This window comes from Gorilla gorilla, chromosome 9 (genome assembly GCF_029281585.2).
Source record: "Gorilla gorilla gorilla isolate KB3781 chromosome 9, NHGRI_mGorGor1-v2.1_pri, whole genome shotgun sequence".
NCBI classification, from domain to species: Eukaryota; Metazoa; Chordata; class Mammalia; order Primates; family Hominidae; genus Gorilla; species Gorilla gorilla.
Genome location: NC_073233.2, coordinates 6198500 through 6222264, shown reverse-complemented (window position 1 = coordinate 6222264; position 23765 = coordinate 6198500).

The following is a 23765-nucleotide window of genomic DNA, read 5'->3' as shown; positions in this document are numbered from 1 at the left end:
GGTTGTTTTAGGGTCAGGGCCCAGGGTTGGGGTTGTTTTAGGGTCAAGGCCCAGGGTAGGGTTGTTTTAGGGTCAGGACCCACGGTTAGGGTTTTAGGATCAGGGCCAGGGCCCTGGGTTAGGGTTTTAGGCTCAGGGCCAGGGCCCAGGGTTAGGGTTTTAGGCTCAGGGCCAGGGCCCAGGGTTAGGCATGTTTTAGGGTCAGGTCCTGGGCCCACGGTTAGGCTTGTTTTAGGGTCAGGGCCAGGGCCCAGGATTAGGCTTATTTTAGGGTCAAGGACAGGGCCCAGGGTTAGGGTTGTTTTAGGGTCAGGGCCCAGGGTTAGTGTTGTTTTAGGGTCAGGGCCCAGGGTTAGGGTTGTTTTAGGGTAAGGGCCCAGTGTTAGGGTTGTTTTAGGGTCAGGGCCCAGGGTTGGGGTTGTTTTAGGGTCAAGGCCCAGGGTAGGGTTGTTTTAGGGTCAGGACCCACGGTTAGGGTTTTAGGATCAGGGCCAGGGCCCTGGGTTAGGGTTTTAGGCTCAGGGCCAGGGCCCAGGGTTAGGGTTTTAGGCTCAGGGTCAGGGCCCATGTTTAGGGTTGTTTCAGGGTCAGGGCCCAGGGTTAGGGTTTTTTCAGGGTCAGGGCCCAGGGTTAGGGTTGTTTCAGGGTCAGGGCCCTGGGTTAGGGTTGTTTCAGGGTCAGGGCCCAGGGTTAGGGTTGTTTTAGGGTCAGGGCCCGGGGTTAGGGTTGTTTTAGAGTCAGGGCCAGGGCCCAGGGTTAGCTTTGTTTTAGGGTCAGGGCCACGGCCTAGGGTTAGGGTTGTTTTAGGGTCAGGGCCAGGGCCCAAAGTTAGGGTTGTTTCAGGGTCAGGGCCCAGGGTTAGGTTTTTAGGCACTGGTCCAGGGTCCAGGGTTAGGGTTTTAGGCTCAGGGCCAGGGCCCAGGTTTAGGGTTGTTTTAGGGTCGGGGCCAGGGCCCAGGGTAAGGGTTGTTTTAGGGTCATGGCCAGGTCCCAGGATTAGGGTTGTTTTAGGGTCAGGGCCAGGGCCCAGAGTTATGGTTGTTTTAGGGTCAGGGTCAGGGCCCAGGGTTAGGTTTGTTTTAGGGTCAGGGCCAGGGCCCAGGTTAGGCTTGTTTTAGGGTCACGGCCAGATCCCAGGGTTAGGGTTGTTTTAGGGTCAGGGCCCAGGGTTAGGTTTGTTTTAGGGTGAGTGCCCATGGTTGGGTTTGTTTTAGGGTCAGGGCCAGGGCCCAGGGTTAGGTTTGTTTTAGTGTTAGGGCCAGTGCCCAGGGTTAGGGTTGTTTTAGGGTCAGTGCCAGGGCCCAGGGTTAGGGTTGTTTTCGGTCAGGGCCAGGGCCCAGGGTTAGGGTTGTTTTAGGGTCAGGGCCAGGGCCCAGGGTTAGGGTTGTTTTAGGTTCAGGGCCAGGGCCCAGGGATAGGGTTGTTTTAGGGTCAGGGCCAGGGCCCAGGTTTAGGGAGGTTTTAGGGTCAGGGCCAGGGCCCAGGGTTAGGCTTGATTTAGGGTCAGGGCCAGGGCCCAGGGTTAGGGTTGTTTTAGGACATGGCCAGGGCCCAGGGATAGGGTTGTTTTAGGGTCAGGGCCAGGGCCCAGGGTTAGGGTTGTTTTAGGGTCAGGGCCAGGGCCCAGGGTTAGGCTTGTTTTAGGGTCAGGTCCTGGGCCCACGGTTAGGCTTGTTTTAGGTTCAGGGCCAGGGCCCAGGATTAGGCTTATTTTAGGGTCAAGGACAGGGCCCAGGGTTAGGGTTGTTTTAGGGTCAGGGCCAGGGCCCAGGGTTAGGCTTGTTTTAGGGTCAGGGCCAGGGCCCAGGGTTACGGTTGTTTTAGGGTCAGGGCCAGGGCCCAGGGTTAGGGTTGTTTTAGGGTCAGGGCCAGGGCCCAGGGTTAGGGTTGTTTTAGAGTCAGGGCCAGGGCCCAGGGTTAGGGTTGTTTTAGGGTCAGGACCTGGGCCCAGGTATAGGCTTGTTTTATTGTCAGGGCCCAAAGTTAGGGTTGTTTTAGGGTCAGGGCCATGGCTCAGGGTCAGGGTTGTTTTAGGTCAGGGCCAGGGCCCAGCATTAGGTTTGTTTTAGGGTCAGGGCCAGAGCCAAGGTTTAGGGGTGTTTTAGGGTCAGGGCCAGAGCCCAGGTTTAGGGGTGTTTTAGGGTCAGGGCCAGGGCCCAGGGTTAGGGTAGTTTTAGGGTCAGCCCATGGATGAGGTTTAGGGTTGTTTTAGCGTCAGGACCTGGGCTCAGGGTTTGGCTTGTTTTAGTGCCAGGGCCCCGGGTAAGGGTTGTTTCAGTGTCAGCGCCAGGGCCCAGGGTTAGGGTTGTTTTAGGGTCAGGGCCAGGGTCCAGGGTAAGGGTTGTTTCAGTGTCAGGGCCAGGGCCCAGGATTAGGGTTGTTTTAGGGTTAGGGCCAGGGCCTAGGGTTATGGTTATTTTAGGGTCAGTACCCAGGGTTAGGGTTGTCTTAGGGTCAATGCCCAGGGTTAGGGTTGTTTTAGGGTCAGGTCCAGGACCCAGGGATAGGCTTGTTTTAGGGTCAGGGCCAGGGCCCAGGGTTAGGGTTGTTTTAGGGTCAGGTCCAGGGCCCACGGATAGGCTTGTTTTAGGGTCAGGGCCAGGGCCCAGGATTAGGCTTGTTTTAGGGTCAAGGACAGGGCCCAGGGTTAGGGTTGTTTTAGGGTCAGGGCCAGGGCCCAGGGTTAGGCTTGTTTTAGGGTCAGGGCCAGGGCCCAGGGTTAGGCTTGTTTTAGGGTCAGGGCCAGCGCCCAGGGTTAGGCTTGTTTTAGGGTCAGGGCCAGGGCCCAGTGTTAGGGTTTTTTTAGGGTCAGGGCCAGGGCCCAGGGTTTGGGTTGTTTTAGGATCAGGACCTGGGCCCAGGGTTAGCCTTGTTTTAGTGCCAGGGCCGAGTGTTCGGGGTGTTTTAGGGTCAGGGCCAGGGCCCAGGGTCAGGGTTGTTTTAGGTGAGGGCCAGGGCCCAGCATTAGGGTTGTTTTAGGGTCAGGGCCAGGGCCCAGGTTTAGGGGTGTTTTAGGGTCAGGGCCAGGGCCCAGGGTTAGGGTTGTTTTAGGTCAGGGCCAGGGCCCAGGGATAGGTTTGTTTTAGGGTCAGGGCCAGGGCGCAGGGATAGGTTTGTTTTAGGGTCAGGGCCAGGGCACAGGGTTAGGGGTGTTGTAGGGTCAGGGCCAGGGCACAGGATTAGGGTTGTTGTAGGGTCAGGGCCACGGCCCTGGGTTAGGCTTGTTTTAGGGTCAGGGCCACCGCCCAGGGTTAGGGTTGTTTTAGGGTCAGGGCCAGGGCCCAGGATTTGGCTTGTTTTAGGGTCAGGGCCAGGGCCCAGAGTTAGGCTTGTTTTAGGGTCAGGGCCAGGGCCCAGCATTTGGGTTGTTTTAGGTTCAGGGCCAGGGCCCAGGGTTAGGGTAGTTTTAGGGTCAGCCCATGGCCGAGGTTTAGGGTTGTTTTAGGGTCAGGACCTGGGCCCAGGGGTAGGCTTGTTTTAGTGCCAGGGCCCAGTGTTAGGGTTGTTTTAGGGGCAGGTCCAGGGCCCAGGGTTAGGGTTGTTTTAGGGTCAGGAGCTGGGCCCAGGTATAGGCTTGTTTTATTGTCAGGGCCAAAAGTTAGGGTTGTTTTAGGGTCAGGGCCACGGCTCAGGGTCAGGGTTGTTTTAGGTCAGGGCCAGGGCCCAGCATTAGGTTTGTTTTAGGGTCAGGGCCAGGGCCCAGGTTTAGGGGTGTTTTAGGGTCAGGGCCAGAGCCCAGGTTTAGGGGTGTTTTAGGGTCAGGGCCAGGGCCCAGGGTTAGGGTAGTTTTAGGGTCAGCCCATGGACGAGGTTTAGGGTTGTTTTAGGGTCAGGACCTGGGCCCAGGGTTAGGCTTGTTTTAGTGCCAGGGCCCCGGGTAAGGGTTGTTTCAGTGTCAGCGCCAGGGCCCAGGGTTAGGGTTGTTTTAGGGTCAGGGCCAGGGTCCAGGGTAAGGGTTGTTTCAGTGTCAGGGCCAGGGCCCAGGATTCGGGTTGTTTTAGGGTTAGGGCCAGGGCCTAGGGTTATGGTTATTTTAGGGTCAGTACCCAGGGTTAGGGTTGTCTTAGGGTCAGTGCCCAGGGTTAGGGTTGTTTTAGGGTCAGGTCCAGGACCCAGGGATAGGCTTGTTTTAGGGTCAGGGCCAGGGCCCAGGGTTAGGGTTGTTTTAGGGTCAGGTCCAGGGCCCACGGATAGGCTTGTTTTAGGGTCAGGGCCAGGGCCCAGGATTAGGCTTGTTTTAGGGTCAAGGACAGGGCCCAGGGTTAGGGTTGTTTTAGGGTCAGGGCCAGGGCCCAGGGTTAGGCTTGTTTTAGGGTCAGGGCCAGGGCCCAGGGTTAGGCTTGTTTTAGGGTCAGGGCCAGGGCCCAGGGTTAGGCTTGTTTTAGGGTCAGGGCCAGGGCCCAGGGTTAGGGTTGTTTTAGGGTCAGGGCCAGGGCCCAGCGTTAGGGTTTTTTTAGGGTCAGGGCCAGGGCCCAGGGTTTGGGTTGTTTTAGGATCAGGACCTGGGCCCAGGGTTAGCCTTGTTTTAGTGCCAGGGCCGAGTGTTCGGGGTGTTTTAGGGTCAGGGCCAGGTCCCAGGGTCAGGGTTGTTTTAGGTATGGGCCAGGTCCCAGCATTAGGGTTGTTTTAGGGTCAGGGCCAGGGCCCAGGTTTAGGGGTGTTTTAGGGTCAGGGCCAGGGCCCAGGGTTAGGGTTGTTTTAAGTCAGGGCCAGGGCCCAGGGATAGGTTTGTTTTAGGGTCAGGGCCACGGCGCAGGGATAGGTTTGTTTTAGGGTCAGGGCCAGGGCACAGGGTTAGGGGTGTTGTAGGGTCAGGGCCAGGGCACAGGATTAGGGTTGTTGTAGGGTCAGGGCCACGGCCCTGGGTTAGGCTTGTTTTAGGGTCAGGGCCACCGCCCAGGGTTAGGGTTGTTTTAGGGTCAGGGCCAGGGCCCAGGGTTTGGCTTGTTTTAGGGTCAGGGCCAGGGCCCAGGGTTAGGCTTGTTTTAGGGTCAGGGCCAGGGCCCAGCATTTGTGTTGTTTTAGGTTCAGGGCCAGGGCCCAGGGTTAGGGTAGTTTTAGGGTCAGCCCATGGCCGAGGTTTAGGGTTGTTTTATGGTCAGGACCTGGGCCCAGGGTTAGGCTTGTTTTAGTGCCAGGGCCCAGTGTTAGGGTTGTTTTAGGGGCAGGTCCAGGGCCCAGGTTTAGGGTTGTTTTAGGTCAGGGCCAGGGCCCAGGGTTAGGGTTGTTTTAGGTCACGGCCAGGGCCCAGGGTTAGGGTTGTTTTAGGGTTAGGGCCAGGGCCCAGGGGTTGGGTTGTTTTAGGGTCAGGGCCAGGTCCCAGGGTTAGGCTTGTTTTAGGGTCAGGGCCAGGGCCCAGGGTAGGTTTGTTTTAGGGTCAGGGCCAGGGCCCAGGGTTAGGCTTGTTTTAGGTTCAGGGACAGGGCCCAGGTTTAGGGTTAGGGTTAGGGTCAGGACCAGGGCCCAGGGTTAGGCTTGTTTTAGGGTCAGGACCAGGGCCCAGGGTTAGGGTTGTTTTAGGTTAGGGCCAGGTCCCAAGGTTAGGGTTGTTTTAGGGTCAGGTCATGGGCTCAGGTTTAGGGTTGTTTTTGTGCCAGTGCCCAGGGTTAGGGTTGTTTTAGGGTCAGCGCCAGGGCCGAGGTTTAGGGTTGTTTTAGGTCATGGCCAGGGCCCAGGGATAGGGTTGTTTTAGGGTCAGGGCCAGGGCCCAGGATTAGGGTTGTTTTAGGGTCAGGGCCAGGGCCGAGGGTTAGGCTTGTTTTAGGGTCAGGTCCTGGGCTCACGGTTAGGCTTGTTTTAGGGTCAGGGCCAGGGCCCAGGTTTAGGGAGGTTTTAGGGTCAGGGCCAGGGCCCAGGGTTAGGCTTGATTTAGGGTCAGGGCCAGGGCCCAGGGTTAGGGTTGTTTTAGGTTAGGGTCAGGTCCCAAGGTTAGGGTTGTTTTAGGGTCAGGTGCTGGGCCCAGGTTTAGGGTTATTTTTGTGCCAGTGCCCAGGGTTAGGGTTGTTTTAGGGTCAGGGCCAGGGCCCAGGTTTAGGGTTGTTTTAGGACATGGCCAGGGCCCAGGGATATGGTTGTTTTAGGGTCAGGGCCAGGGCCCAGGGTTACGGTTGTTTTAGGGTCAGGGCCAGGGCCCAGGGTTAGGCTTGTTTTAGGGTCAGGTCCTGGGCCCACGGTTAGGCTTGTCTTAGGTTCAGGGCCAGGGCCCAGGATTAGGCTTATTTTAGGGTCAAGGACAGGGCCCAGGGTTAGGGTTGTTTTAGGGTCAGGGCCAGGGCCCAGTTTTAGGCTTGTTTTAGGGTCAGGGCCAGGGCCCAGGGTTACGGTTGTTTTAGGGTCAGGGCCAGGGCCCAGGGTTAGGGTTGTTTTAGGGTCAGGGCCAGGGCCCAGGGTTAGGGTTGTTTTAGAGTCAGGGCCAGGGCCCAGGGTTAGGGTTGTTTTAGCGTCAGGGACAGGGCCCAGGTTTAGGGTTGTTTCAGGGTCAGGTCCAGGGCCCACGGATAGGCTTGTTTTAGGGTCAGGGCCAGGGCCCAGGATTAGGCTTGTTTTAGGGTCAAGGACAGGGCCCCGGGTAAGGGTTGTTTCAGTGTCAGGGCCAGGGCCCAGGATTAGGGTTGTTTTAGGGTTAGGGCCAGGGCCCAGGGTTATGGTTATTTTAGGGTCAGTACCCAGGGTTAGGGTTGTCTTAGGGTCAGTGCCCAGGGTTAGGGTTGTTTTAGGGTCAGGTCCAGGACCCAGGGATAGGCTTGTTTTAGGGTCAGGGCCAGGGCCCAGGGTTAGGGTTGTTTTAGGGTCAGGTCCAGGGCCCACGGATAGGCTTGTTTTAGGGTCAGGGCCAGGGCCCAGGATTAGGCTTGTTTTAGGGTCAAGGACAGGGCCCAGGGTTAGGGTTGTTTTAGGGTCAGGGCCAGGGCCCAGGGTTAGGCTTGTTTTAGGGTCAGGGCCAGGGCGCAGGTTTAGGCTTGTTTTAGGGTCAGGGCCAGGGCCCAGGGTTAGGGTTGTTTTAGGGTCAGGGCCATGGCCCAGCGTTAGGGTTTTTTTAGGGTCAGGGCCAGTGCCCTGGGTTTGGGTTGTTTTAGGATCAGGACCTGGGCCCAGGGTTAGCCTTGTTTTAGTGCCAGGGCCGAGGGTTCGGGGTGTTTTAGGGTCAGGGCCAGGGCCCAGGGTCAGGGTTGTTTTAGGTCAGGGCCAGGGCCCAGCATTAGGGTTGTTTTAGGGTCAGGGCCAGGGCCCAGGTTTAGGGGTGTTTTAGGGTCAGGGCCAGGGCCCAGGGTTAGGGTTGTTTTAGGTCAGGGCCAGGGCCCAGGGATAGGTTTGTTTTAGTGTCAGGGCCAGGTCGCAGGGATAGGTTTGTTTTAGGGTCAGGGCCAGGGCACAGGGTTAGGGTTGTTGTAGGGTCAGGGCCAGGGCACTGGGTTAGGGTTGTTGTAGGGTCAGGGCCACGGCCCTGGGTTAGGCTTGTTTTAGGCTCAGGGCCACGGCCCTGGGTTAGGCTTATTTTAGGGTCAAGGACAGGTCCCAGGGTTAGGGTTGTTTTAGGGTCAGGGCCAGGGCCCAGGGTTAGGCTTGTTTTAGGGTCAGGGCCAGGGCCCAGGGTTACGGTTGTTTTAGGGTCAGGGCCAGGGCCCCGGGTTAGGCTTGTTTTAGGGTCAGGGCCAGGGCCCAGGGGTAGGGTTGTTTTAGAGTCAGGGCCAGGGCCCAGGGTTAGGGTTGTTTTAGGGTCAGGACCTGGGCCCAGGTATAGGCTTGTTTTATTGTCAGGGCCCAAGGTTAGGGTTGTTTTAGGGTCAGGGCCACTGCTCAGGGTCAGGGTTGTTTTAGGTCAGGGCCAGGGCCCAGCATTAGGGTTGTTTTAGGGTCAGGGCCAGAGCCCAGGTTTAGGGGTGTTTTAGGGTCAGGGCCAGGGCCCAGGGTTAGGCTTGTTTTAGGGTCAGGGCCAGGGCCCAGGGATAGGGTTGTTTTAGGGTCAGGGCCAGGGCCCAGGGTTAGGGTTGTTGTAGGTTCAGGGCCAGGGCCCAGGGTTAGGGTTGTTTTAGGGTCAGGGCCAGGGCCAGGGTTAGCGTTGTTTTAGGGTCAGGACCTGGGCCCAGGGTTAGGCTTGTTTTAGTGCCAGGGCCCAGGGTTAGGGTTGTTTTAGGGTCAGGGACAGGGCCCAGGTTTAGGGTTGTTTCAGGGTCATGGCCAGGGCCCCGGGTAAGGGTTGTTTCAGTGTCAGCGCCAGGGCCCAGGGTTAGGGTTGTTTTAGGGTCCGGGCCAGGGTCCAGGGTAAGGGTTGTTTCAGTGTCAGGGCCAGGGCCCAGGATTAGGGTTGTTTTAGGGTTAGGGCTAGGGCCTAGGGTTATGGTTATTTTAGGGTGAGTACCCAGGGTTAGGGTTGTCTTAGGGTCAGTGCCCAGGGTTAGGGTTGTTTTAGGGTCAGGTCCAGGACCCAGGGATAGGCTTGTTTTAGGGTCAGGGCCAGGGCCCAGGGTTAGGGTTGTTTTAGGGTCATGTCCAGGGCCCACGGATAGGCTTGTTTTAGGGTCAGGGCCAGGGCCCATGATTAGGCTTGTTTTAGGGTCAAGGACAGGGCCCAGGGTTAGGGTTGTTTTAGGGTCAGGGCCAGGGCCCAGGGTTAGGCTTGTTTTAGGGTCAGGGCCAGGGCCCAGGGTTAGGCTTGTTTTAGGGTCAGGGCCAGGGCCCAGGGTTAGGGTTGTTTTAGGGTCATGGCCAGGGCCCAGCGCTAGGGTTTTTTTAGGGTCAGGGCCAGGGCCCATGGTTAGGGTTGTTTTAGGATCAGGACCTGGGCCCAGGGTTAGCCTTGTTTTAGTGTCAGGGCCGAGGGTTCGGGGTGTTTTAGGGTCAGGGCCAGGGCCCAGGGTCAGGGTTGTTTTAGGTCAGGGCCAGGGCCCAGCATTAGGGTTGTTTTAGGGTCAGGGCCAGGGCCCAGGTTTAGGGGTGTTTTAGGGTCAGGGACAGGGGCCAGGGTTAGGGTTGTTTTAGGTCAGGGCCAGGGCCCAGGGATAGGTTTGTTTTAGTGTCAGGGCCAGGGCGCAGGGATAGGTTTGTTTTAGGGTCAGGGCCAGGGCACAGGGTTAGGGTTGTTGTAGGGTCAGGGCCAGGGCACAGGGTTAGGGTTGTTGTAGGGTCAGGGCCACGGCCCTGGGTTAGGCTTGTTTTAGGGTCAGGGCCACCGCCCAGGGTTAGGGTTGTTTTAGGGTCAGGGCCAGAGCCCAGGGTTTGGCTTGTTTTAGGGTCAGGGCCAGGGCCCAGGGTTAGGCTTGTTTTAGGGTCAGGGCTAGGGCCCAGCATTTGGGTTGTTTTAGGTTCAGGGCCAGGGCCCAGGGTTAGGGTAGTTTTAGTGTCAGCCCATGGCCGAGGTTTAGGGTTGTTTTAGGGTCAGGACCTAGGCCCAGGGTTAGGCTTGTTTTAGTGCCAGGGCCCCGGGTAAGGGTTGTCTCAGTGTCAGCGCCAGGGCCCAGGGTTAGGGTTGTTTTAGGGTCAGGGCCAGGGTCCAGGGTAAGGGTTGTTTCAGTGTCAGGGCCAGGGCCCAGGATTAGGGTTGTTTTAGGGTTAGGGCCAGGGCCTAGGGTTATGGTTATTTTAGGGTCAGTACCCTGGGTTAGGGTTGTCTTAGGGTCAGTGCCCAGGGTTAGGTTTGTTTTAGGGTCAGGTCCAGGACCCAGGGATAGGCTTGTTTTAGGGTCAGGGCCAGGGCCCAGGGTTAGGGTTGTTTTAGGGTCAGGTCCAGGGCCCACGGATAGGCTTGTTTTAGGGTCAGGGCCAGGGCCCAGGATTAGGCTTGTTTTAGGGTCAAGGACAGGGCCCAGGGTTAGGGTTGTTTTAGGGTCAGGGCCAGGGCCCAGGGTTAGGGTTGTTTTAGGGTCAGGGTCAGGGCCCAGGGTTAGGCTTGTTTTAGGGTCAGGGCCAGGGCCCAGGGTTAGGGTTGTTTTAGGGTCAGGGCCAGGGCCCAGCATTAGGGTTTTTTTAGGGTCAGGGCCAGGGCCCAGGGTTTGGGTTGTTTTAGGATCAGGACCTGGGCCCAGGGTTAGCCTTGTTTTAGTGCCAGGGCCGAGTGTTCGGGGTGTTTTAGGGTCAGGGCCAGGGCGCAGGGTCAGGGTTGTATTACGTCAGGGCCAGGGCCCAGCATTAGGGTTGTTTTAGGGTCAGGGCCAGGGCCCAGGTTTAGGGGTGTTTTAGGGTCAGGGCCAGGGCCCAGGGTTAGGGTTGTTTTAGGTCAGGGCCAGGGCCCAGGGATAGGTTTGTTTTAGGGTCAGGGCCAGGGCACAGGGTTAGGGGTGTTGTAGGGTCAGGGCCAGGGTACAGGATTAGGGTTGTTGTAGGGTCAGGGCCACGGCCCTGGGTTAGGCTTGTTTTAGGGTCAGGGCCACCGCCCAGGGTAAGGGTTGTTTTAGGGTCAGGGCCAGGGCCCAGGGTTTGGCTTGTTTTAGGGTCAGGGCCTGGGCCCAGGGTTAGGCTTGTTTTAGGGTCAGGGCCAGGGCCCAGCATTTGGGTTGTTTTAGGTTCAGGGCCAGGGCCCAGGGTTAGGGTAGTTTTAGGGTCAGCCCATGGCCGAGGTTTAGGGTTGTTTTAGGGTCAGGACCTGGGCCCAGTGTTAGGCTTGTTTTAGTGCCAGGGCCCAGTGTTAGGGTTGTTTTAGGGACAGGTCCAGGGCCCAGGGTTAGGGTTGTTTTAGGTCAGGGCCAGGGCCCAGGGTTAGGGTTGTTTTAGGTCACGGCCAGGGCCCAGGGTTAGGGTTGTTTTAGGGTTAGGGCCAGGGCCCAGGGGTTGGGTTGTTTTAGGGTCAGGGCCAGGTCCCAGGGTTAGGGTTGTTTTAGGGTCAGGGCCAGGGCCCAGGGTAGGTTTGTTTTAGGGTCAGGGCCAGGGCCCAGGGTTAGGCTTGTTTTAGGGTCAGGGCCAGGGCCCAGGGTTAGGGTTGTTTTAGGTAAGGGCCAGGTCCCAAGGTTAGGGTTGTTTTAGGGTCAGGTCCTGGGCTCAGGTTTAGGGTTGTTTTTGTGCCAGTGCCCAGGGTTAGGGTTGTTTTAGGGTCAGCGCCAGGGCCGAGGTTTAGGGTTGTTTTAGGTCATGGCCAGGGCCCAGGGATAGGGTTGTTTTAGGGTCAGGGCCAGGGCCCAGGATTAGGGTTGTTTTAGGGTCCGGGCCAGGGCCCAGTGTTAGGCTTGTTTTAGGGTCAGGTCCTGGGCCCACGGTTAGGCTTGTTTTAGGGTCAGGGCCAGGGCCCAGGTTTAGGGAGGTTTTAGGGTCAGGGCCAGGCCCCAGGGTTAGGCTTGATTTAGGGTCAGGGCCAGGGCCCAGGGTTAGGGTTGTTTTAGGTTAGGGCCAGGTCCCAAGGTTAGGGTTGTTTTAGGGTCAGGTCCTGGGCCCAGGTTTAGGGTTGTTTTTGTGCCAGTGGCCAGGGTTAGGGTTGTTTTAGGGTTAGGGCCAGGGCCCAGGTTTAGGGTTGTTTTAGGACATCGCCAGGGCCCAGGGATAGGGTTGTTTTAGGGTCAGGGCCAGGGCCCAGGGTTAGGGTTGTTTTAGGGTCAGGGCCAGGGCCCAGGGTTAGGCTTGTTTTAGGGTCTGGTCCTGGGCCCACGGTTAGGCTTGTTTTAGGTTCAGGGCCAGGGCCCAGGATTAGGCTTATTTTAGGGTCAAGGACAGGGCCCAGGGTTAGGGTTGTTTTAGGGTCAGGGCCAGGGCCCAGGGTTAGGCTTGTTTTAGGGTCAGGGCCAGGGCCCAGGGTTAGGCTTGTTTTAGGGTCAGGGCCAGGGCCCAGGGTTAGGGTTGTTTTAGGGTCAGGGCCATGGCCCAGCGTTAGGGTTTTTTTAGTGTCAGGGCCAGGGCCCAGGGTTTGGGATGTTTTAGGATCAGGACCTGGGCCCAGGGTTAGCCTTGTTTTAGTGCCAGGGCCGAGGGTTCGGGGTGTTTTAGGGTCAGGGCCAGGGCCCAGGGTCAGGGTTGTTTTAGGTCAGGGCCAGGGCCCAGCATTAGGGTTGTTTTAGGGTCAGGGCCAGGGCCCAGGTTTAGGGGTGTTTTAGGGTCAGGGCCAGGGCCCAGGGTTAGGGTTGTTTTAGGTCAGGGCCAGGGCCCAGGGATAGGTTTGTTTTAGGGTCAGGGCCAGGGCCCAGGGTTAGGCTTGTTTTAGGGTCAGGGCCAGGGCCCAGCATTTGCGTTGTTTTAGGTTCAGGGCCAGGGCCCAGGGTTAGGGTAGTTTTAGGGTCAGCCAATGGCCGAGGTTTAGGGTTGTTTTAGGGTCAGGACCTGGGCGCAGGGTTAGGCTTGTTTTAGTGCCAGGGCCCAGTGTTAGGGTTGTTTTAAGGGCAGGTCCAGGGCCCAGGGTTAGGGTTGTTTTAGGTCAGGGCCAGGGCCCAGGGTTAGGGTCAGGGCCAGGGCCCAGCGTTAGGGTTTTTTTAGGGTCAGGGCCATGGCGCAGGTTTAGGGTTGTTTTAGGGTCAGGACCTGGGCCCAGGTTTAGGCATGTTTTAGTGCCAGGGCCCAGTGTTAGGGTTGTTTTAAGGGCAGGTCCAGGGCCCAGGGTTAGGGTTGTTTTAGGTCAGGGCCAGGGCCCAGGGTTAGGGTTGTTTTACGTCAGGTCCAGGTCCCAGGGTTAGGGTTGTTTTAGGGTCAGGGCCAGGGCCCAGGGGTATGGTTCTTTTAGGGTCAGGGCCAGGTCCCAGGGTTAGGCTTTTTTTAGGGTCAGGGCCAGGGCCCAGGGTAGGTTTGTTTTAGGGTCAGGGCCAGGGCCCAGGGTTAGGCTTGTTTTAGGTTCAGGGACAGGGCCCAGGTTTAGGGTTGTTTTAGGGTCAGGGCCACGGCCCAGGATTAGGCTTGTTTTAGGGTCAGGGCCAGGGCCCGTGGTTAGGGTTGTTTTAGGGTCAGGACCTGGGCCCAGTGTTAGGCTTGTTTTAGTGCCAGGGCCCAGGGATAGGGTTGTTTTAGGGTTAGTGCCAGGGCCCTGGATTGGGCTTGTTTTAGGGTCAGGGACAGGTCCCAGGGTTAGGGTTGTTTTAAGGTCAGGGCCAGGGCCCAGGGTTAGGCTTGTTTTAGGGTCAGGGCCAGGGCCCAGGGTTAGGGTTGTTTTAGGGTCAGGGCCAGGGCCCAGAGTTAGGGTTGTTTTAGGGTCAGGGCCAGGGCCCAGGGTTACGGTTGTTTTAGGGTCAGGACCTGCGCCCTGGTTTAGGCTTGTTTTAGTGCCAGGGCCCAGGGTTAGTGTTGTTTTAGGGTCAGGGTCAGGGCCCAGGGTCAGGGTTGTTTTAGGTCAGGGCCAGGGCCCAGCATTAGGGTTGTTTTAGGTTTAGGGCCAGGGCCCTGGTTTAGGGGTGTTTTAGGGTCAGTGCCAGGGCCCACGGTTAGGCTTGTTTTAGGGTCAGGGCCAGGGCCCAGGGTTAGGGTTGTTTTAGGGTCAGGGCCAGGGCCCAGGATTAGGGTTGTTTTAGGGTCAGGGCCAGGGCCCAGCGTTAGGGTTGTTTTAGGGTCAGGACCAGGGCCCAGGGTTAGAGTTGTTTTAGTTGCAGGACCTGGGCCCAGGGTTAGGCTTGTTTTAGTGCCAGGGCCCAGGGTTAGGGTTGTTTTAGGGTCAGGGCCAGGACCCAGGGTCAGGGTTGTTTTAGGTCCGGGCCAGGGCCCAGCATTTGGGTTGTTTTAGGGTCAGGGACAGGGCCCAGGTTTAGGGGTGTTTTAGGGTCAGGGCCAGGACCCAGGGTAAGGGTTGTTTCAGTGTCAGGGCCAGGGCCCAGTGTTAGGGTTGTTTTAGGGTCAGGGCCAGGGTCCAGGGTAAGGGTTGTTTCAGTGTCAGGGCCAGGGCCCAGGATTAGGGTTGTTTTAGGGTTAGGGCCAGGTCCCAGGGTTATGGTTATTTTAGGGTCAGTACCCAGGCTTAGGGTTGTTTTAGGGTCAGTGCCCAGGGTTAGGGTTGTTTTAGGGTCAGGTCCAGGACCCAGGGATAGGCTTGTTTTAGGGTCAGGGCCAGGGCCCTGGGTTAGGGTTGTTTTTGGGTCAGGTCCAGGGCCCACGGATAGGCTTGTTTTAGGGTCAGGGCCAGGGCCCAGGATTAGGCTTGTTTTAGGGTCAAGGACAGGGCCCAGGGTTAGGGTTGTTTTAGGGTCAGGGCCAGGGCCCAGGGTTAGGCTTGTTTTAGGGTCAGGGCCAGGTCCCAGGTTTAGGCTTGTTTTAGGGTCAGGGACAGGGCCCAGGGTCAGGGTCGTTTTAGGTCAGGGCCAGGGCCCAGCATTAGGGTTGTTTTAGGGTCAGGGTCAGGGCACAGGGTTAGGCTTGTTTTAGGGTCAGGGCCAGGTCCCAGGGTTAGGCTTGTTTTAGGGTCAGGGCCAGGGCCCAGGGTTAGGCTTGTTTTAGGGTCAGGGCCAGGGCCCAGGGTTAGGGTAGTTTTAGGATCAGGGCCAGGGCCCAGCGTTAGGGTTTTTTTAGGGTCAGGGCCTGGGCCCAGGGTTTGGGTTGTTTTAGGGTCAGGACCTGGGCCCAGGGTTAGCCTTGATTTAGTGCCAGGGCCGAGGGTTCGGGTTGTTTTAAGGTCAGGGCCAGGGCCCAGGGTCGGGGTTGTTTTATGTCAGGGCCAGGGCCTAGCATTAGGGTTGTTTTAGGGTCAGGGCCAGGGCCCAGGTTTAGGGGTGTTTTAGGGTCAGGGCCAGGGCCCAGGGTTAGGGTTGTGTTAGGTCAGGGCCAGGGCCCAGGGATAGGTTTGTTTTAGGGTCAGGGCCAGGGCGCAGGGATAGGTTTGTTTTAGGGTCAGGGCCAGGGCACAGGGTTAGGGTTGTTGTAGGGTCAGGGCCAGGGCACAGTGTTAGGGTTGTTGTAGGGTCAGGGCCACGGCCCTGGGTTAGGCTTGTTTTAGCGTCAGGGCCAGCGCCCAGGGTTAGGGTTGTTTTAGGGTCAGGGCAAGGGCCCAGGGTTAGGCTTGTTTTAGGGTCAGGGCCAGGGCCCAGGGTTAGGCTTCTTTTAGGGTCAGGGCCAGGGCCCAGCATTTGGGTTGTTTTAGGTTCAGGGCCAGGGCCCAGGGTTAGGGTTGTTTCAGGGTCAGGGCCATGGCCCAGGTTTAGGGTTGTTTTAGGGTCAGGATCTGGGCCCAGGGTTAGGCTTGTTTTAGTGCCAGGGCCCAGTGTTAAGGTTGTTTTAGGGGCTGGTCCAGGGCCCATGGTTAGGCTTGTTTTAGGGTCAGGGCCAGGGCCCAGGGTTAGGCTTGTTTTAGGGTCAGTTCCAGGGCCCAGGGTTAGGCTTCTTTTAGGGTCAGGGCCAGGGCCCAGCATTTGGGTTGTTTTAGGTTCATGGCCAGGGCCCAGGGTTAGGGTTGTTTTAGGGTCGGGGCCATGGCCCAGGTTTAGGGTTGTTTTAGGGTCAGGATCTGGGCCCAGGGTTAGGCTTGTTTTAGTGCCAGGGCCCAGTGTTAGGGTTGTTTTAGGGGCAGGTCCAGGGCCCAGGGTTAGGCTTGTTTTAGTGCCAGGGCCCAGTGTTAGGGTTGTTTTAGGGGCAGGTCCAGGGCCCAGGGTTAGGCTTGTTTTAGTGCCAGGGCCCAGGGTTAGGGTTTTTTTAGGTTCGGGTACCAAGGTTAGGCTTGTTTTAGAATCAGGGCCCAGTGTTAGGATTGTTTTAGGGTCATGGCTAGGGCCCAGGGTTAGGGTTGTTTTAGGGTCAGGGCCAGGGCCCAGGGTTAGGGTTGTTTTAGTGTCAGGGCCAGGGCCCAGGGTCAGGGTTGTTTTAGGTCAGGGCCAGGGACCGGGGTTAGGCTTGTTTTAGGGTCAGGGACAGGGCCCTCGGTTAGGGTTGTTTTAGGGTCAGGGCCAGGGCCCAGGGTTAGGCTTGTTTTAGGGTCAGGGACAGGGCCCACGGTTAGGGTTGTTTTAGGGTCAGGTCCTGGGCCCCGGTTTAGGGTTGTTTTTGTGCCAGGGCCCAGGGTTAGGGTTGTTTTAGGGTCAGGGCCAGGGCCCAGGGTTAGGGTTGTTTTAGGTCATGGCCAGGCCCCAGGGATAGGGTTGTTTTAGGGTCAGGGGCAGGGCCCAGGGTTAGGGTTGTTTTAGGGTCAGGGCCAGGGCCCAGGGTTAGGCTTGTTGTAGGGTCAGGGCCAGGGCCCAGGGTCAGGGTCGTTTTAGGTCAGGGCCAGGGCCCAGCATTAGGGTTGTTTTAGGGTCAGGGTCAGGGCACAGGGTTAGGCTTGTTTTAGGGTCAGGGCCAGGTCCCAGGGTTAGGCTTGTTTTAGGGTCAGGGCCAGGGCCCAGGGTTAGGCTTGTTTTAGGGTCAGGGCCAGGGCCCAGGGTTATGGTTGTTTTAGGGTCATTGCCAGGGCCCAGCGTTAGGGTTTTTTTAGGGTCAGGGCCAGGGCCCAGGGTTTGGGTTGTTTTAGGGTCAGGACCTGGGCCCAGGGTTAGCCTTGATTTAGTGCCAGGGCCGAGGGTTCGGGTTGTTTTAGGGTCAGGGCCAGGGCCCAGGGTCAGGGTTGTTTTAGGTCAGGGCCAGGGCCTAGCATTAGGGTTGTTTTAGGGTCAGGGCCAGGGCCCAGGTTTAGGGGTGTTTTAGGGTCAGGGCCAGGGCCCAGGGTTAGGGTTGTGTTAGGTCAGGTCCAGGGCCCAGGGATAGGTTTGTTTTTGGGTCAGTGCCAGGGCGCAGGGATAGGTTTGTTTTAGGGTCAGGGCCAGGGCACAGGGTTAGGGTTGTTGTAGGGTCAGGGCCAGGGCACAGTGTTAGAGTTGTTGTAGGGTCAGGGCCACAACCCTGGGTTAGGCTTGTTTTAGGGTCAGGGCCTGCGCCCAGGGTTAGGGTTGTTTTAGGGTCAGGGCCAGGTCCCAGGGTTAGGCTTGTTTTAGGGTCAGGGCCAGGGCCCAGGGTTAGGCTTCTTTTAGGGTCAGGGCCAGGGCCCAGCATTTGGGTTGTTTTAGGTTCATGGCCAGGGCCCAGGGTTAGGGTTGTTTTAGGGTCAGGGCCATGGCCCAGGTTTAGGGTTGTTTTAGGGTCAGGATCTGGGCCCAGGGTTAGGCTTGTTTTAGTGCCAGGGCCCAGTGTTAGGGTTGTTTTAGGGGCAGGTCCAGGGCCCAGGGTTAGGCTTGTTTTAGGGTCAGGGCCAGGGCCCAGGGTTAGGCTTGTTTTAGTGCCAGGGCCCAGGGTTAGGGTTTTTTTAGGTTCGGGTACCAAGGTTAGGCTTGTTTTAGAATCAGGGCCCAGAGTTAGGATTGTTTTAGGGTCATGGCCAGGGCCCAGGGTTAGGGTTGTTTTAGGGTCGGGGCCAGGGCCCAGGGTTAGGGTTGTTTTAGTGTCAGGGCCAGGGCCCAGGGTCAGGGTTGTTTTAGGTCAGGGCCAGGGACCAGGGTTAGGCTTGTTTTAGGGTCAGGGACAGGGCCCTCGGTTAGGGTTGTTTCAGGGTCAGGGCCAGGGCCCAGGGTTAGGCTTGTTTTAGGGTCAGGGACAGGGCCCACGGTTAGGGTTGTTTTAGGGTCAGGTCCTGGGCCCCGGTTTAGGGTTGTTTTTGTGCCAGGGCCCAGGGTTAGGGTTGTTTTAGGGTCAGGGACAGGGCCCTGGGTTAGGGTTGTTTTAGGTCATGGCCAGGCCCCAGGGATATGGTTGTTTTAGGGTCAGGGGCAGGGCCCAGGGTTAGGGTTGTTTTAGGGTCAGGGCCAGGGCCCAGGGTTAGGCTTGTTTTAGGATCAGGTCCTGGGCCCAAGGTTAGGCTTGTTTTAGGGTCAGGGCCAGGTCCCTGGATTGGGCTTGTTTTAGGGTCAGGGACAGGGCCCAGGGTTAGGGTTGTTTGAGGGTCAGGGCCAGGGCCCAGGGTTAGGCTTGTTTTAGGGTCAGGGCCAGGGCCCAGGGTTAGGGTTGTTTTAGGGTCAGGGCCAGGGCCCAGAGTTAGGGTTGTTTCAGGTTCAGGGCCAGGGCCCAGGGTTACGGTTGTTTTAGGGTCAGGACCTGGGCCCTGGTTTAGGCTTGTTTTAGTGCCAGGGCCCAGGGTTAGTGTTGTTTTAGGGTAAGGGTCAGGGCCCAGGGTCAGGGTTGTTTTAGGTCAGGGCCAGGGCCCAGTATTAGGGTTGTTTTAGGTTTAGGGCCAGGGCCCAGGTTTAGGGGTGTTTTAGGGTCAGGGCCAGGTCCCAGGGTTAGGCTTGTTTTAGGGTCAGGGCCAGGGCCCAGGGTTAGGCTTGTTTTAGGGTCAGGGCCAGGGCCCAGGGTTAGGCTTGTTTTAGGGTCAGGGCCAGGGCCCAGGGTTATGGTTGTTTTAGGGTCATTGCCAGGGCCCAGCGTTAGGGTTTTTTTAGGGTCAGGGCCAGGGCCCAGTGTTTGGGTTGTTTTAGGGTCAGGACCTGGGCCCAGGTTTAGCCTTGATTTAGTGCCAGGGCCGAGGGTTCGGGTTGTTTTAGGGTCAGGGCCAGGGCCCAGGGTCAGGGTTGTTTTAGGTCAGGGCCAGGGCCTAGCATTAGGGTTGTTTTAGGGTCAGGGCCAGGGCCCAGGTTTAGGGGTGTTTTAGGGTCAGGGCCAGGGCCCAGGGTTAGGGTTGTGTTAGGTCAGGTCCAGGGCCCAGGGATAGGTTTGTTTTAGGGTCAGTGCCAGGGCGCAGGGATAGGTTTGTTTTTGGGGTCAGGGCCAGGGCACAGGGTTAGGGTTGTTGTAGGGTCAGGGCCAGGGCACAGTGTTAGAGTTGTTGTAGGGTCAGGGCCACGACCCTGGGTTAGGCTTGTTTTAGGGTCAGGGCCAGCGCCCAGGGTTAGGGTTGTTTTAGGGTCAGGGCCAGGTCCCAGGGTTAGGCTTGTTTTAGGGTCAGGGCCAGGGCCCAGGGTTAGGCTTCTTTTAGGGTCAGGGCCAGGGCCCAGCATTTGGGTTGTTTTAGGTTCATGGCCAGGGCCCAGGGTTAGGGTTGTTTTAGGGTCAGGGCCATGGCCCAGGTTTAGGGTTGTTTTAGGGTCAGGATCTGGGCCCAGGGTTAGGCTTGTTTTAGTGCCAGGGCCCATTGTTAGGTTTGTTTTAGGGGCAGGTCCAGGGCCCAGGGTTAGGCTTGTTTTAGGGTCAGGGCCAGGGCCCAGGGTTAGGCTTGTTTTAGTGCCAGGGCCCAGGGTTAGGGTTTTTTTAGGTTCGGGTACCAAGGTTAGGCTTGTTTTAGAATCAGGGCCCAGAGTTAGGATTGTTTTAGGGTCATGGCCAGGGCCCAGGGTTAGGGTTGTTTTAGGGTCAGGGCCAGGGCCCAGGGTTAGGGTTGTTTTAGTGTCAGGGCCAGGGCCCAGGGTCAGGGTTGTTTTAGGTCAGGGCCAGGGACCAGGGTTAGGCTTGTTTTAGGATCAGGTCCTGGGCCCAAGGTTAGGCTTGTTTTAGGGTCAGGGCCAGGGCCCTGGATTGGGCTTGTTTTAGGGTCAGGGACAGGGCCCAGGGTTAGGGTTGTTTGAGGGTCAGGGCCAGGGCCCAGGGTTAGGCTTGTTTTAGGGTCAGGGCCAGGGCCCAGGGTTAGGGTTGTTTTAGGGTCAGGGCCAGGGCCCAGAGTTAGGGTTGTTTCAGGTTCAGGGCCAGGGCCCAGGGTTACGGTTGTTTTAGGGTCAGGACCTGGGCCCTGGTTTAGGCTTGTTTTAGTGCCAGGGCCCAGAGTTAGTGTTGTTTTAGGGTAAGGGTCAGGGCCCAGGGTCAGGGTTGTTTTAGGTCAGGGCCAGGGCCCAGTATTAGGGTTGTTTTAGGTTTAGGGCCAGGGCCCAGGTTTAGGGGTGTTTTAGGGTCAGGGCCAGGTCCCAGGGTTAGGCTTGTTTTAGGGTCAGGGCCAGGGCCCAGGGTTAGGCTTGTTTTAGGGTCAGGGCCAGGGCCCAGGGTTAGGGTTGTTTTAGGGTCAGGGCCAGGGCCCAGCGTTAGGGTTGTTTTAGGGTCAGGACCAGGGCCCAGGGTTAGAGTTGTTTTAGTTTCAGGACCTGGGCCCAGGGTTAGGCTTGTTTTAGTGCCAGGGTCCAGGGTGAGGGTTGTTTTAGGGTCAGGGCCAGGACCCAGGGTCAGGGTTGTTTTAGGTCCGGGCCAGGGCCCAGCATTAGGGTTGTTTTAGGGTCAGGGACAGGGCCCAGGTTTAGGGGTGTTTTAGGGTCAGGGCCAGGGCCCAGGGTAAGGGTTGTTTCAGTGTCAGGGCCAGGGCCCAGGGTTAGGGTTGTTTTAGGGTCAGGGCCAGGGTCCAGGGTAAGGGTTGTTTCAGTGTCAGGGCCAGGACCCAGGATTAGGGTTGTTTAAGGGTTAGGGCCAGGGCCCAGGGTTATGGTTATTTTAGGGTCAGTACCCAGGGTTAGGGTTGTTTTAGGGTCAGTGCCCAGGGTTAGGGTTGTTTTAGGGTCAGGTCCAGGACCCAGGGATAGGCTTGTTTTAGGGTGAGGGCCAGGGCCCAGGGTTAGGGTTTTTTTAGGGTCAGGTCCAGGGCCCACGGATAGGCTTGTTTTAGGCTCAGGGCCAGGGCCCAGGGTTAGGCTTGTTTTAGGGTCAGGGCCAGAGCCCAGGGTTAGGGTTGTTTTAGGGTCAGGGCCAGGGCCCAGGGTTAGGGTTGTTTTACGGTCAGGGCCAGGGCTCAGGGTTATGGTTGTTTTAGGGTCAGGTCCAGGGACCAGGTTTAGGGTTGTTTTAGGGTCAGGGCCAGGGCCCAGGTTTAGGGTTGTTTTACGGTCAGAGCCAGGGCTTAGGGTTAGGGTTGTTTTAGGGTCATGTCCAGGGCCCAGGGTTAGGGTTGTTTTAGGGTCAGTGCCAAGGCCCAGGGTTAGGGTTGTTTTAGGGTGAGGGCCAGGGCCCAGTGTTAGGGTTGTTTTAGGGTCAGGGCCAGGGTCCAGGGTAAGAGTTGTTTCAGTTTCTGGGCCAGGGCCCAGGGTTAGGGTTGTTTTAGGGTCAGGGCTAGGGCCAAGGGTTATGGTTATTTTAGGATCAGTGCCCATGGTTAAGGTTGTTTTAGGGTCAGTGCCCAGGGTTAGGGTTGTTTTATGGTCAGGTCCAAGGCCCAGGGTTAGGCTTGATTTAGGGTCAGGGCCAGGGCCCAGGGTTAGGGTTGTTTTAGGGTCAGGGCCAGGGCCCAGGTTTAGGGTTGTTTTAGGTCAGGGCCAGGGCCCAGGGTTAGGGTTGTTTTAGGTCAGGGCCAGGTCCCAGGGTTAGGGTTGTTTTAGGGTCAGGGCCAGGACCCAGGGTTAGGGTTGTTTTAGGGTCAGGGCCAGGGCCCAGATTTAGGGTTGTTTTAGGGTCAGGGCCAGGGCCGAGCGTTAGGCTTGTTTTAAGGTCAGGGACAGGTCCCAGGTTTAGGGTTGTTTTAGGGTCAGGGCCAGGGCCCAGAGTTAGGATTGTTTTAGGGTCAGGTCCAGGGCCCAGGGTTAGGGTTGTTTTAGGGTCAGGACCTGAGCCCAGTGTTAGGCTTGTTTTAGTGCCAGTGCCCAGAGTTAGGGTTGTTTTAGGGTCAGGGCCAGGGCCCAGGGTTAGGGTTGTTTTAGGTCAGGGCCAGGGCCCAGGATTAGGGTTGTTTTAGGGTCAGGGCCAGGGCCCAGGGTTAGGCTTGTTTTAGGGTCAGGGCCAGGGCCCAGGGTTAGGCTTGTTTTAGGGTCAGGGCCAGGGCCTAGGGTTAGGGTTGTTTTAGGGTCAGGGCCAGGGCCCAGCGTTAGGGTTTTTTTAGGGTCAGGGCCAGGGCCCAGGGTTTCGGTTGTTTTAGGGTCAGGACCTGGGCCCAGGGTTAGCCTTGATTTTGTGCCAGGGCCGAGGGTTCGGGTTGTTTTAGGGTCAGGGCCAGGGACCAGGGTCAGGGTTGTTTTAGGTCGGGGCCAGGGTTCAGCATTAGGGTTGTTTTAGGGTCAGGGCCAGGGCCCAGGTTTAGGGGTGTTTTAGGGTCAGGGCCAGGGCCCAGGGTTAGTGATGTTTTAGGTCAGGGCCAGGGCCCATGGATAGGTTTGTTTTAGGGTCAGGTCCAGGGCGCATGGATTGGTTTGTTTTAGGGTCAGGGCCAGGGCACAGGGTTAGGGTTGTTGTAGGGTCAGGGCCAGGGCACAGGGTTAGGGTTGTTGTAGGGTCAGGGCCACGGCCCTGGGTTAGGCTTGTTTTAGGGTCAGGGCCAGGGCCCAGGGTTAGGGTTGTTTTAGAGTGAGGGCCAGGGCCCAGGGTTAGGCTTGTTTTAGGGTCCGGCCCAGGGCCCAGGGTTAGGCTTGTTTTAGGGTCAGGGCCAGGGCCCAGCATTTGGGTTGTTTTAGGTTCAGGGCCAGGGCCCAGCGTTAGGGTTGTTTTAGGGTCAGGGCCATGGCGCAGGTTTAAAGTTGTTTTAGGGTCAGGACCTGGGCCCAGGGTTAGGCTTGTTTTAGTGCCAGGGCCCAGTGTTAGGGTTGTTTTAGGGGCAGGTCCAGGGCCCAGGGTTAGGGTTGTTTTAGGTCAGGGCCAGGGCCCAGGGTTAGGGTTGTTTTAGGTCAGGGCCAGGTCCCAGGGTTAGGGTTGTTTTAGGGTCAGGGCCAGGGCCCAGGGGTAGGGTTGTTTTAGGGTCAGGGCCAGGTCCCAGGGTTAGGCTTTTTTTAGGGTCAGGGCCAGGGCCCAGGATTAGGCTTGTTTTAGGGTCAGGGCCAGGGCCCGGGGTTAGGGTTGTTTTAGGGTCAGGACCTGGGCCCAGTGTTAGGCTTGTTTTAGTGCCAGGGCCCAGGGATAGGGTTGTTTTAGGGTCAGGGCCAGGGCCCTGGATTGGGCTTGTTTTAGGGTCAGGGACAGGGCCCAGGGTTAGGGTTGTTTTAGGGTCAGGGCCAGGGCCCAGGGTTAGGCTTGTTTTAGTGCCAGGGCCCAGGGTTAGGGTTGTTTTAGGGTCAGGGCCAGGGCCCAGAGTTAGGGTTGTTTTAGGGTCAGGGCCAGGGCCCAGGTTTACTGTCGTTTTAGGGTCAGAACCTGCGCCCTGGTTTAGGCTTGTTTTAGTGCCAGGGCCCAGGGTTGGTGTTGTTTTAGGGTCAGGGTCAGGGCCCAGGGTCAGGGTTGTTTTAGGTCAGGGCCAGGGCCCAGCATTAGGGTTGTTTTAGGTTTAGGGCCAGGGCCCAGGTTTAGGGGTGTTTTAGGGTCAGGGCCAGGGCCCAGGGTTAGGCTTGTTTTAGGGTCAGGGCCAGGGCCCAGGGTTAGGCTTGTTTTAGGGTCAGGGCCAGGGCCCAGGGTTAGGGTTGTTTTAGGGTCAGGGCCAGGGCCCAGCGTTAGGGTTGTTTTAGGGTCAGGACCAGGGCCCAGGGTTAGAGTTGTTTTAGTTGCAGGTCCTGGGCCCAGGGTTAGAGTTGTTTTAGTTGCAGGTCCTGGGCCCAGGGTTAGGCTTGTTTTAGTGCCAGGGCCCAGGGTTAGGGTTGTTTTAGGGTCAGGGCCAGGACCCAGGGACAGGGTTGTTTTAGGTCCGGGCCAGGGCCCAGCATTAGGGTTGTTTTAGGGTCAGGGACAGGGCCCAGGTTTAGGGGTGTTTTGGGGTCAGGGCCAGGACCCAGGGTAAGGGTTGTTTCAGTGTCAGGGCCAGGGCCCAGTGTTAGGGTTGTTTTAGGGTCAGGGCCAGGGTCCAGGGTAAGGGTTGTTTCAGTGTCAGGGCCAGGGCCCAGGATTAGGGTTGTTTTAGGGTTAGGGCCAGGGCCCAGGGTTATGGTTATTTTAGGGTCAGTACCCAGGGTTAGGGTTGTTTTAGGGTCAGTGCTCAGGGTTAGGGTTGTTTTAGGGTCAGGTCCAGGACCCAGGGATAGGCTTGTTTTAGGGTCAGGTCCAGGGCCCTGGGTTAGGGTTGTTTTAGGGTCAGGTCCAGGGCCCACGGATAGGCTTGTTTTAGGGTCAGGGCCAGGGCCCAGGATTAGGCTTGTTTTAGGGTCAAGGACAGGGCCCAGGGT